Consider the following 13,625-nt stretch of genomic DNA (forward strand, 5'->3'; position numbering starts at 1 on the left):
ATTTGCAAATTATATAGAATGAACTATCTATCTTTATTACCTCTCATCTTATTTATTATATCTATTGTTTTATAATAATAATATTAATTTTTCATAATTAAAAGAATGCATAAAAAATCTTATATAGAAGATCAATTTTTTTTTAAATAATATATTTTTGAATTAATTAATATAGCTTATTATTTTTAATTTTCGAAATAACAAAAATCGAATTAAATATCTCTTATATTAATTATTTTTTTGCTATTAATATCTTTTTAGCTGCAAAGTGATATGCAGCATTTATCGTGATATCAAAAAAATAAAAATTTCATGCAGCAATCTAAACGAAGCCACTTAGAAACCGTTCTTCATTTTTATCTAAAACATATTTCACTACAATTTCTAAGATTCAATTTCCACCTTCAAAACTCCATCCATCCCAATTTCCACCTCTTAACCCCAAAACAATAAAAATCACCACGCGAACGAATCGAACTCACCCATAATCGCGTTTATCACGCACCGATCGCGATTCACAAACGATCAACGCACCGTGTCGTGTCAAATCGTGTTACAAAGCATCATAGTGAAACGATTGTAGCAAGTGGCGATCGAAAATATCGAGTTTCCCGGTCGGAGATCGGAAACGAAAGGGTCCGCCACCCGTTGAAAATTTTCACCGATGAAAAAAAAAAAAAGAAAAAGAAGGAAAACAAAAAATTGCTTCTGTTGGCAAGAATAGTAATAATTCCGGGAATGGGTGGATTCATCCACGCGTGCACACACGCGAGCCAGAGAAAACGTGGGGGGAGGGCGCGCATGTAAACGCAGCCGCGGCGGTGGATTACGAATGGAGCAGTCTAGATCTGTCATTCAGTTTAATCGTTTCCTATGCACTCCGCCGGTACCCATTGTCGACCGAGCTCTATAATAATTTAATGCCAGATATAATAAGTTACTTGCTGTCTGGCCGGCTGCCAGCCTTGCCCTATTCATTCCTCTATGAAAGCTGAAAAGCGGCCGCCGAACAGATGGAGCGTTAACTTATGGACCGGTGCGCGCCTCGTGCCGCGCGCAGTCACGCCGTTCCACTGAATTTAAACCTACTCCCCGCCCAATCTTAATTGGTCAGTCCCGCTAATTGAGACGGTCATTATAGGTCATTAACGTGCGATCAGCCGACATTAGCATTTTTCCATACGCCAGGGAAACAATAACGTCGATTACTGATGGGATCGGCTCGGTTTCCGGCTTGCATGTTAATGATCGGAAAGAGGTTTTCTAGGGGATAATAGGAGGCTCGTAATGTAAATTACGTGAATTCATTCTTGTCATATTTTTCGATTTTTTCGTTTTTTTCCTTTTCCTTATATATGGGTATCAGTGAAATTAATTAATCGATTTTTAATATGATTCAATATAATCGAATTAATATGATAATGTGAATATTTCTAGATTTATTTCTTGTTTTTTTTTTCTTTCTTTTTTTTTTTTTTTTTTTTTTACTTTTCAATGATTTGTGGTTTATAAGAGATTCTCTCCAGGGATCACAATGAAAGTCATTCTTGTCAGATTTTTTTCCTTTTTTTCTTTATGTATGTTTCTTATATGTATTATGCAAGTGAAATTAGTTGATTTTGTTTTTTTTTAATATGGTTTCATTTAAATACAATGGTTTGTAAAGTTCATAGAGAAGATGATAATTTTTCAGATATTGTTTTTTAATATAGGGTTTAATGAGTTTTAATGAAAGTTATTTTTGTTATATTTCTCAATTTCCTTTTTATATGTAGATATTATGTAACTTATTGAAATTAGATTTTATTTTCTAATATTGTTCATCAAAATAAGATTTTCTAGATTCTTATTTTTTGTAATAAAATAGTTCATAATGATTGGGAAATTTTTAGGGATTATATTATAGTGAAAATGATAATTTTTCAACTTTGATTTTTAATATGATTCGTAAGTTGAAAATCGAACAAGATTTCTAGGGATTTTCTCTTTTTCTTTTACTATTTTTAAATTAATAATTTAGAAAAAAAATTCTTAGAAAATTTTATTGCTCATGAAGAAAATAATAATTATTTTATTTAATTATATATAAAATTTCGTTTATTTAGTTTCTAAATAACTGAGAAAATAATTCTAGTCACATATTTCGATTCGTTTCCTCATTTAATTGCACAGTTCTTGATCATTCGTGCTAACCAACATCGTCCATTGCGGTTATTAAGGAACCTTCGATCTCAAGTAAGTTTCTGACCGCTGATACCAGCAGCGGAGTTCCTAAGTAAGTACATTGATAGCTCTAAAACTAGATTTTGATCAATCCAATCAGTCTAAGCCAATCAATAAAATTTTAGTTCATGATTCCGATGTATATCTCTATATCTATTGGAGAATCGAATAAAATATCTATCACGTGATAAAAATTGCAATTTTTAATATTTTTTTTAAACAAATTGATGATATAGTAAATACTTCGATACAGTATAAGTTACCTCAGCAATGTTTGGAGAATGCTCGGTTCGAGGATGGAACAGCTTGAATACCGTTTAATATATGACAGTATCCACAATGCAGCCGTGTTAGGCGGCAAGCGGTCGGAATTAATATCAAGAATCTGGAAATTTGTCGGGAGGAGCGTAAGACATTTTAATTACAGCAATTTAAATTCAATAATTTTGGTATTTTGCTCGGGAGGAGCTGCGCAGCTGTTCTACGAATTAGCATACTAAACTTTATCACCAACAGCTCGACAAAGACGTGCCAAGACGGCTGAACTAATTTCGAAGATAGAATAAAGTTGGAAGCGTGCTCGCTCGTCCCTAACCATCTTCGGAAATCAGAACTTAAAGTAAACTATCCTCGCGATTACTATTTTCATTTCGACTCTATACACTGTCAAAAATTTTGGAATTTGCTGTTGTATAGCATCGAGAGTAAGACAAATCGGAAGTTTTAATCATAATCACGCGGAACTTTGAATCAAAGTGAATCGAAACGCGATGTGACAACGATTAGATATTAATCATGACCATTATACGTAATGATTTTTTTTATAGAATAAGTAAAAATTTTGTTATTTAATTTATAAGATTTTAAAATAATTAGGAGAAAGAAATTTGAAAAATGTATAATATTAGAGAATAAGTAGGAGTATGGGATACTTGTCTTGTTCTTTTATTTATAAAGTTTCAATATTAATATATTTTTATAATATAATTATAAAAATAAATGAATCGATTTTATATATATTGATATGTACAATTTTATAAGTATTACATATTTTATTTATATAATACAAAATTTTGGGGTTCCAGTAAATTTTAAATATATGATATATATAAAATGAAATATGTATATATAAGTTATTGTATATAAAGAAAAATGAGAATTGATGTATAAAGATATAGATTAAAATTATCTTTCATGTTATAAACAATTTAAATTTATATTAGAAACGCAGTTAACAATTGGTCAATGCAATTGTAACAACAACACATACAAATGACACAGACAACATTGGATCTATAATTCGCATCCAGTTGTTGGAAAATTGGTAAATACAAAAAAGTTAAAAGAATAGGATTTTAAAAAATTTTTATGTTATTATTTATACATAATATTTATAAAAGTATAATTCTTATTTATAATATGATAAATCTATCAGAAAGAAACTGCTTTCGAATATTTTTCATTGGATACTTTTGTCTAGTTTAAAAAAAGTCTTTTCCTTTTCTTTTATCTCGAATTTTTTCTTTTAAGATTTTTTTTAAGGTATCTTTTTTCCGTTTTTTCTCATGAATCTTTCCAAGGAAGTACACATATGGTGACCAGTCTTGCTCGAATGCAAACGGATTTTGTCATAATTTTCCTTTCTCGACACTTTCTCTTCTATTATCTTTGTTTTTCCTTATTTTTTTTAAAAATAATATTTATGTTTGTTGTTTTTTTTTACAATAAATTAAAAACAATCTGTATTTCATCATTTTGAGTTTGTATATAAAATAATAAAATAAAGTTAAGTTTTTATTTTTTTATTCACTTTGATATTAATTGAGTTATAAAGAAATATAGTTTGTAATTAAATAATTATCCTTAGGAATTGCATAAAAATTATTTATTGTTAGTAGAATTCAAAATGTTTATATATTGGTAAAATTTAAAAGTATAATAATATACAAAACGAAATGTAAATGTACAAAACATAATAGAAGCAAAAATAATTGAATTAAAATTAAAAGTAAAATTAAATTTTATCTCTTTGATTCATAAAGATATAATATAGAACATAAGAATGCACATCTTAATTATCACATAGAATTAATTGAAATTCGGTCAATAGTGAATACTATTGTTAAATTTCAACAGGTTTTGCACATGTTATATAATTAATATCCCATACTTACAAGTGATTCCCCATTGTGAAATTAAATCAAAGAACCACAATTCTCGAGGTTACGTTGCAATATTAAATCCTTTTAATCTCAAGGATTGAATAGTAGGAAGTTCCGTTTCAATAACTTACTGGCCCATCAGAAAATAACTTCGCGTGGCAGTAGGAAACGCGAGAAAAGGGCGTTGGAAATTATCGAAATTTCAATTTCCTTTACTCAGCTGGACACTTTAATATATACGATCTCGAGTATCTCATTCATTTTTACCAGTCATTACTGTTGGAAATAATTTTTCGTATATCTAGAGAAGAAGTAACAAGATGAGTTAAGTAACCGTTGTATTTCTAATAAATTAAAATAAATTTATCATATTAATAAAGATTCATAGAAATTAAAAACCAAAACACAAAATGCATATTTGTTATTTTCACGTTTCAATAATAAATAGAAGAGAATTATAATGCTTTTCATATTCTATATTAAATGAGTTAATATTAATTAACAATAATTGTTGAAAATCTTGAGTTAATGTTCTCTTCAATCAATCTTACTATTCACATTCAATGCTACTGCGAAGAAATTTACTCATGATATCGAATATTCGTAATGATAAAAAATTGATTTTATGTTAAAAAGATTAATTATAAGACTTTTTTGTTTCTCTTAATGAGTACTATAAGTTCTTAAAGTTTGGATTTTTCCTTATTAACACCACTTTTCTATACATTTTCTCTTTATAAATAGTATAGAATAAATAATATTATTTAATATTATTATCGCCACGAATCAAAATGATGGGCTCGATAACATATTTATTTCAAATAAAAATTCGAAATCGAAATAAGATGACTCCTTTTCTGCATAATTAGCAATATTTATTTCGAGAAGGGAAAAGGAGAAAGCCAGAAAGAAAGAAAGAGATAAACAAATGATAGAATGGCAGAAATAGCCAAGGAAAATTTGTATTCAATTTCAGTGGAACTGTTTTGTTTTACTCGGTTTGCCTGCATATATTACATCAGAAGACGTGCCCTGCCTTTTAAACGATCTTTATATTATCAATGCGGTTTTACAAGCCACGCGGGGGAGGGAAAGCAGTTCTTGGAGCGGACGTCGCGTCACTGCATATGCGCACGCTTTATCCGCGGCTACGAAGAAGCCACCGATTTTTGTTCTCTCTCTCTCTCTCTCTTTCTCTCTCGAAGGATTAGTGGAACGCTTGAGGTGTAATAAACGACACCACTCACCAGCGAATTACTTTTTCATAGCTTTCTGTATATTTTTTTAAGAGCGACAGTAAAAAGTTTGACAGCTGGCCCTGAGACTTTTTTTTACACCTTCACGTCTAAGACATGAATTCGATGGAAATATTATAAATGTGTTTTGAAGGAATGGACGATTCTAATTTTACGTGCAATTTTTGTTATTTCTTTTTTTTTAAATTACGTGCAATTTTTGTTATTTCTTTCTTTAAATTTCGAATGGAGATTGGAAATTGGTGATTTTTTAGATCGAACCGATTGGGTTTTAGCGACTGAATGTATTCCAGATGGAAGGGATTTATACGGAGTGTTAAAGAATAAGAATCCACGAAAGTTTGAGAGTTATCGAGGGAAGTAAGAAATTGTTGAGGAACGTTCAAATGAAATTGGATTTTGCGGGTAACTTTGAATTTGTAATTATACGTTAAGTGAAGCGTATTTCGAGAACGTTTTAAACGTATGGTTTAAAAATATTATTAATTAGAGAAAAGTGAGAGTGGATATTTTCTTATTATTAAAGATAATTATGAGATAATGAAAGAAGATAAAAATTTGTTTGTCAAGATAAAAAATGACCATATGATAACTTTTTAATTATTTTTGTTATTTCTATCTTTAGAATTCGATTTTATCTTCTTCTATATATTAGAAATAATATAGAAAATCCATTTATTATGTACATTAAATAAATTATTTTTAAATTAGTTTTTTATATAGAATATAATAAAAATCACTATAATGATAATTATAATAAATAAAATTATAATCATGAAATAAAATATAATTGTAAATAAATAGAGAAATTATTTAAGAAAATATTAAAATTTTTTTTATTTTATTCTAATTTCATTATTTAAACAATAGTTGATCACTTTTTCTTTTTTTCCCTAAATAAAAAATCTATTTAGAATATATGATATCTGCGTTGATATACGTTGAATCACAGAATGTGAAGAGTCAAGAGAAAATTTTGTAACTTGTATATAACCAAAAAAAACAACATTTGCAATGAAATAACGCTTCGGCGTAAATGTATTTATTCTAGAAATATATCTTGTTTACCAGGATTCGTAAAATTCATCGATCGATAAAAAAGGAAACATATTGCTCAAAAATGGAAAGGAACGGAGGTGAAAATGTTATTGCGTTCGAAATAAAAGAAAGGAATAGAAATAAACGAAAGAAGAAATAGAAAAGGAAAATCTTTAACTATCCTGGTTGTCTTTCGATGCGCCAGATGGAGCAAAGCTCCATTAGGATTTAATGGAATTATCGATATAATTTTAGTAATACTTCGACTTGCGATACTGCGAATTTTTTGATCTATAACAATTACTCTGGCTTTTATACGTACAACAATAAAGTGGACCATCGTGAAATCGGTGGAATTTGTTCGAATGGAAGAATATCCTTTAATAACGTAGCATTCGATATTTTGTTGTGTTTACAAAGAACTTATACCATTTTGTATATCTGATTGTTTGTATTTTTGTGTCAAAGGTATTTTTATAAAAATAAACTCTTAGTTAAATAAGATTTTTATTTTTTACTAATTTATATTGAATAATATCATTTATATAATGATTTATTTGAAAGATAAATTATTTTTATATTTTTTATTTTATCTTATTTCATACTAGTAGATATTTACTATTTGATTTCATATAAAAATGCTTTTTTTTTAGTGGAATGATTTTGTAGTCAAATAAATTCAATTAATATAAGTGATTTCTATGTTTCTCATGCATCGAAAAGAAATCAAATATGATCAGTAAAGTAGAAAAGTAATACAAGATGATAATGATAAATGATAAACAAAGAAATAATATTAGCATTGGTCAAATTGTATGGATATATAGATTTATAAATACGACACGTCTGATTATAACTTATCTATATCATTTTTTTGTGACTATGTAGAATCTACAGACTGCAGAGTTGGGTACAGATTGAAAAATTAATTAGTTAAAATTTTAAATAAAATTATTTCAAAGTATTTTATAGTAATATTTATTCATAGCTGCTATAGCAATGCTAAAGCAATATACTACATATATTGAGCATTTTATATAATGTTTGATAATTAATTGCTTGTTACTTGCTATTTTAAATAATAAATTATTTAAATAATATATTGAAATATATTCTTTGATATTCTTTTTAAAGAGTTAATTCTAGAGGCTAAAACAACATAAAAATTGATGTGTAAAAATATCGCTTGAAACTTATTTATTAAATTTATTTAAAATTAATAATTTATTTAGTAATTTAAATTTGCATTAGATAAAATAAAACAGAATTGGAATACGATAATAGTGTAACAGAAATAGAATAGTTTCACTTTTTGTTTCGTTTAATCTAGCACTTTTGTCTATAACTTAATGAATATCATTTTTGTATACCAATTTTTGTGTTTGTATTATATTTACTTTGTTATGTTTATGTTTGAAACGTAACTGATTTTTACTACTGATATGATTATAATTAGCTTTTTTTATTGATTTGATTATGAATAATGTATTTGTTTATCTTCACTATCCTATTCTGTTCATTTGTTAAGAATATATTACTTTTCTCATGTATTTTATTTATATGATTGAGTTATTTTATATAATACAAGTATAATATTTGTTTACAATTGACCTATATTATTTATTATGTTTATAACTTATTTAACCTGAAAATTTGAAGGAATTTTCAAATTACATTATTTTAAAATTACTTTTTAAAATTCATTTTGTAACATAAATATTTCATGAAATATTGTATAGAAAAATAAATTAATGTATTTTTAATTATTTATTCATTATAAAATAGAGAAAATAAATTATTTGTTATTTGTATTTATTATTTATTATTTAATTTTGATGAAAACAATTGATTTCTTATATTTTTAATATAGTAGATTAATAATAAATTTATCATTCAATACCTATTTTGAATAAAAATGAAATTTTCAATGAAGAAAAAAACATTATTTCTTCAAATAATTAATTCTTTAATTTACTATTAGATTTTTTTATTATTTACCTGACTAGAATAGAACTATACCACTTGCTCGATTATAATTTCAAAATCATAATGAATCTATCCAAAATTGGCAAATCTTAAATAAGATTATTAATAAAAAATTTATCACTGTAAAATCCTTTTCACGATATCTTGTAAATGCAACAAGATATTTCATAACCAATTTTTCAATGTCGAACAGTTGCATTAATATATCACAGTAACAAGTGTATAATGAATTTCTCAGTAGCAAGAAACCTCGTTCAAACATCGTTATTTAATGGACGCGGAGTGGAAGTCGGAAGAGCGTCGGGGGTGGCTTAAAAGTGAATAAAGGGTAAATCGTATTTATCCGAGCGGCGGAGAATCCCCAGAGGCTATCGCGATACCACGTGTCAATAACAGGTAACGATTTCATGAGCAACTTTATCCTCTCTGTACAGTTTTATCGGGAGTGCAATTAATCTTGTCAATGTGTAACATCCTGCTGTGCAAAACTCTTATCACGCGTAACATTATTGGTTCCTTTCTACATTAGCATTCTTCGTTTCGTGCTTTAAAACGGAAGAATTTGTTCAATTTTTACGAGATCTACGTTATCAATTATTACTTTATTTTTGGTACTACAAGATTTTTAAATTTAATTTCTGTGAATTTAAACCGAAGGAACTGAATTAAGATCCTGAAATTTGAATCTGAATATAAAATTAGATAATTAAGTTAGACTTGAAATTTGAAATAAAAATTGAAACTCAATGAATGAATCAAAATTAGGATTGAAAAAGTAAAAGTATATGATATTTAAAGATACGAAAGCTTACAATCGAAATTTAGAATCGAGGAGTGTAGAAATCTTGTGTTCAAATAATATTTAAAAATGTAAATGAAAAATTAAATTTAAAATTTAAATATGATGAAGCGTAGAATTGAAATCAGTACTTTGAAATACAAATACAAAATCTGGATTCTTAAATCTCTCTCTTTTTTTCTTCTCAAAACTTAAAAATATCAAAAAAAAAAACCAAGATAAATTTAAATATGAATTTCTGGAAATTTGAGTATATAAATTTAAACAATAAATAAATATATAAATTACTTTAAAATAAATCATTTTAATAAACTTAAAATTAGATCGATAATAATAAAGATTAAAACCTTATTTATATATAAAGATTAAAGCTTATCTAATTTAATGGCAAGAATATAATTTTTAAATATTTTATATTATATTATGTTAAATTTCTTTGGGATCTCTCAGCTATTGTTAAAAATTGAAAAATATAGCGAATACAATGGATTAATATTTTTAAGAATATTTTATTTTCAAGCATTATGATCCTTCCCTTCTATCGAAGTTTTTCATTTCGTCAGAAGAAGTCCCTTTATCAACGTTCACGATCGGAAGTAAAGTTTTATATTTCATACTTTGATACTTTTATGAGATCCGCTTTTTGTGATTCCGGTTTCATGCATCGACAATTTATGCGAACATTTTCTCGGCATCAAAGGCATCATGGGAAGCACGATTTATCCAAGTAACGTTAACAGTATATCTTATATGTATAATATTTATAAATATATTTACGTATATCGCAATTTTGAAAATTTTTATTTTAATTTCATATATTCTCTAAAATTATATTTTTAATAAAAATATGGAATTTATTTTACTTCGAATTGTTAATAAATAATAAGGGTTAAAATTTTAAAAATTGTTAAATTTTTGTTTTTAGCATTTATTTACCAATTTTATTTAAATTTAAATTTACGCGGGAAAATCCTACAAGCAATCTATTTTAATATTTTCAAATATATTAAATATATATATATATATTTAATGTATTTAATAACAATTAAAAATTTTAATTAATTATAAAAATTAATAATTGAAAATAGAACAGAAATTAATATTGTGTGACAAGTTTTCTTTTGAAATGAAAAATAATTATTTGAAATAATAGTTATTTCAAACAATGAATTATTTCTATATATTTTTACTAGAGACTGAAACATTGATAAAATAATATTTTTTTAAATTCTATTTCAAATAATTCTTTTCTTCGTGTTTCATGATTAATGAATAATGAAAATTCATTAACTTTTAAAAAATTTCACTCAATTTTATTTTCATCAATTTAAATATAAACGAATTATATTTGATTTTTAATAAATCGAGATTATTTGATGAATCAAATAATAGTTAAAAGAAAGTTTATTTAGAACTAATAATTGTGATTTGCTGCAGAAATTTTAAATTTGCAACGAAAAGTGTTAACTGGTGTCGGTATCGAAAGCACGTATATCAGCTTGAAAGCAACAAGTTCATCCTGGGTTTGTTCGAGTTTATTTTGTGTCCTCGCGAAGGCAATAAATACATTATGCGCTTATTTGGGATTCAAATAAGCCGACACTTCGTATAAATGAAAGTTTTGTGTCAAGTGCAGCGTGCCGTTTCAGACAATAATACCTTTCCGCAAAAAGTTTAATCGGTGAAATCTCGAGAGTGGTGAACGCCTCGACGAGGCAGCGACATCTCTCGTTCTCAGGAAATATTCACATGCGAACATTATAAATTCAAAATGGAGATACACAGAGATGCAATCGTGCGAGCCAATTTTTTTTCTCTTTTTATTGACATATTGAGAATTACGCTTCGAGAATATATAATAATATCGAACAATCGTTGGATTCCTTGATTTATCCATAAATATGTTGCTTTTTTGCTGTTTTTCTCTTATCATTAATTAATCTTATTTTATTGTTTCGAACATTGTTGACAAGCTCAGAAGAAGCCAATAATAAAATTCAATTCAAGAAGAAAGTTATATTTTAATAAAAAGAATTGTATCATAAAAGATTTAAAAATCCTTTATTCTCATTCTTGATAAACAAAGTTTGTTATTTTATAAATTTTTAGTAAATTCTTTATTTGCATATTAATCAGTATAAAATAATTCTATTTTATGATTTAGATAATTTTTATGACAATTGGATATATTTGCATAATTTAGGTTGGGAATGATGAATTTGGGATAATTACTTAACTTCAATTTTTTTACGAATAATTATAATTGAAAAATTTAGAATCATAAATTTAGAATCAAATTCAATTGACAGAAAATAGAATTATAGAATAATTAATTCACGTTATTTTCATTTATCTAAAAGTATTTTAAATTATTTCAATACATTATTCATTACTTATTTATTTTATATAATAATAAAATAGTTTAAATTATTTCAACATAATTATAATTTAGAACCAAAAAACTGAAAAGAAGAACTAATAAAGATACATATATGAAGAGAATTCTTTAATTTTTATACATATAACATCATATAAATATTATATATTTTCTTAAAAATCTTATAAATATATATGAACTTAAAAATTATTTTTATTACCATTATGATTTTCAATTTGCTAATTAAACAAATGTTTAAGATTTATGAAGAAAATGCATAAATGTATTAAATAATATATAATCATAGATAAATTATAGATAATATGTAAATATTATAATTATAATATATATATATATATATATATATATATATATACATATAAAAAATATATACATAATATAAATTTGCATTTTTTCGGCTTAAATTTCACCTATATATTATATATTTGGCTTAAAAGATTAATTACAATCTTCTAAATAATTATGAATTTCGTAAATAAAGAAATTTCGTGTCATTCTATATTCATGTTACTTTTAAAAAATTAATTACTAAGAAATTAATTATTCTCTGAACATTAAAAATCAAAGGAAAAAATATGAATAAAAATCTGATAATAGTACGATTAAATAGAACATTTCAACATATCAAAATTTTCTATATAGATTTGTATATAAATGCAATTATTTCTAATTAATTAAAAAAATTTATCGTTAAAATAGATTTTGTTTCAAATTGATATTTTAATGGATCTGGAAGATATACGACTTTAAAATATCGTGTTTAAATAGCAAAGAGCATGAATGGAGGGTCAGACGTCGTGACCTACTTTTTCCCTTGCGTACGCGCAGTAGTAATAGTAAATAAATTCCGGAGCAAGGTCTGTGACTGACTGTTACCACGTGAAAAGCTGAATCAAACGACGCAAGACGCGCAATGAAGGATTGTTAAAAATGATTAAAAACGTAATAAAAACTCTTAGCCATATTAACATTAACAGTAAAATATTACATGAAATATTACGCCAATTAAAAATTGCTTTAAAGCATACTTTTCTTTAAAACTAATGATATTAACTTTGTGAGAATACCAGAATAATGACAAAATAATATGAGAATTTTATAATACACGCTGTTAATATATTTCATTATTTGTTATCTATATTATATTTGAATCATTCTAATATAAAAGAGATAACTTATAATCCAAACAAAATTCCAAACAAAAAACATTTATTTATCCTAAAACTTTTTCCATTTTCAAAAAATTTCCAAATCCTGAAAACTTCGAGCCAAGGACGCATACCTATCCAAAAATCTTATTGTTCCAAACAATAAATTCGATGCGATATAGTAACAACACCTCATAATAAATTATTATAATCTCTTTATGGTGTTAAACGTAGACTAGCCAACCTACGAGCATCGAAGGGGAAATATCGCAGCGGGTGTAACGAGGTGTTGAGAAGGATGAGATCATTTCTCGAGCGAGTGTGCTTATATGTTGGCAGCCGTGGGTGTCGCGACGCGACGCGCCTTGTATACCGTCGCAATTGCGCGCAAGCTTCGGTATATAATTGGGATGAATATTGAGAAGTTGGCAGTGAAGTTGTAAGTAAACTTGGATGCCTTGGGGCGAGCCCGCTTCGCTTGAGAGCAGAGACGTGTTGCGGACAGATCTCTCTCTCCTCTCGCCTAACCCACACCTCCTTATTCACCTATCGCCTCCCCTGCCTTCTGCAAAACTGTACGAATATTCTGGATTATCCAACCGAGAACGGAAACGC

Source organism: Apis florea, unplaced genomic scaffold (assembly GCF_048593485.1).
Source record: "Apis florea isolate Af1SG1 unplaced genomic scaffold, ASM4859348v1 contig_3696_pilon, whole genome shotgun sequence".
NCBI lineage: Eukaryota > Metazoa > Arthropoda > Insecta > Hymenoptera > Apidae > Apis > Apis florea.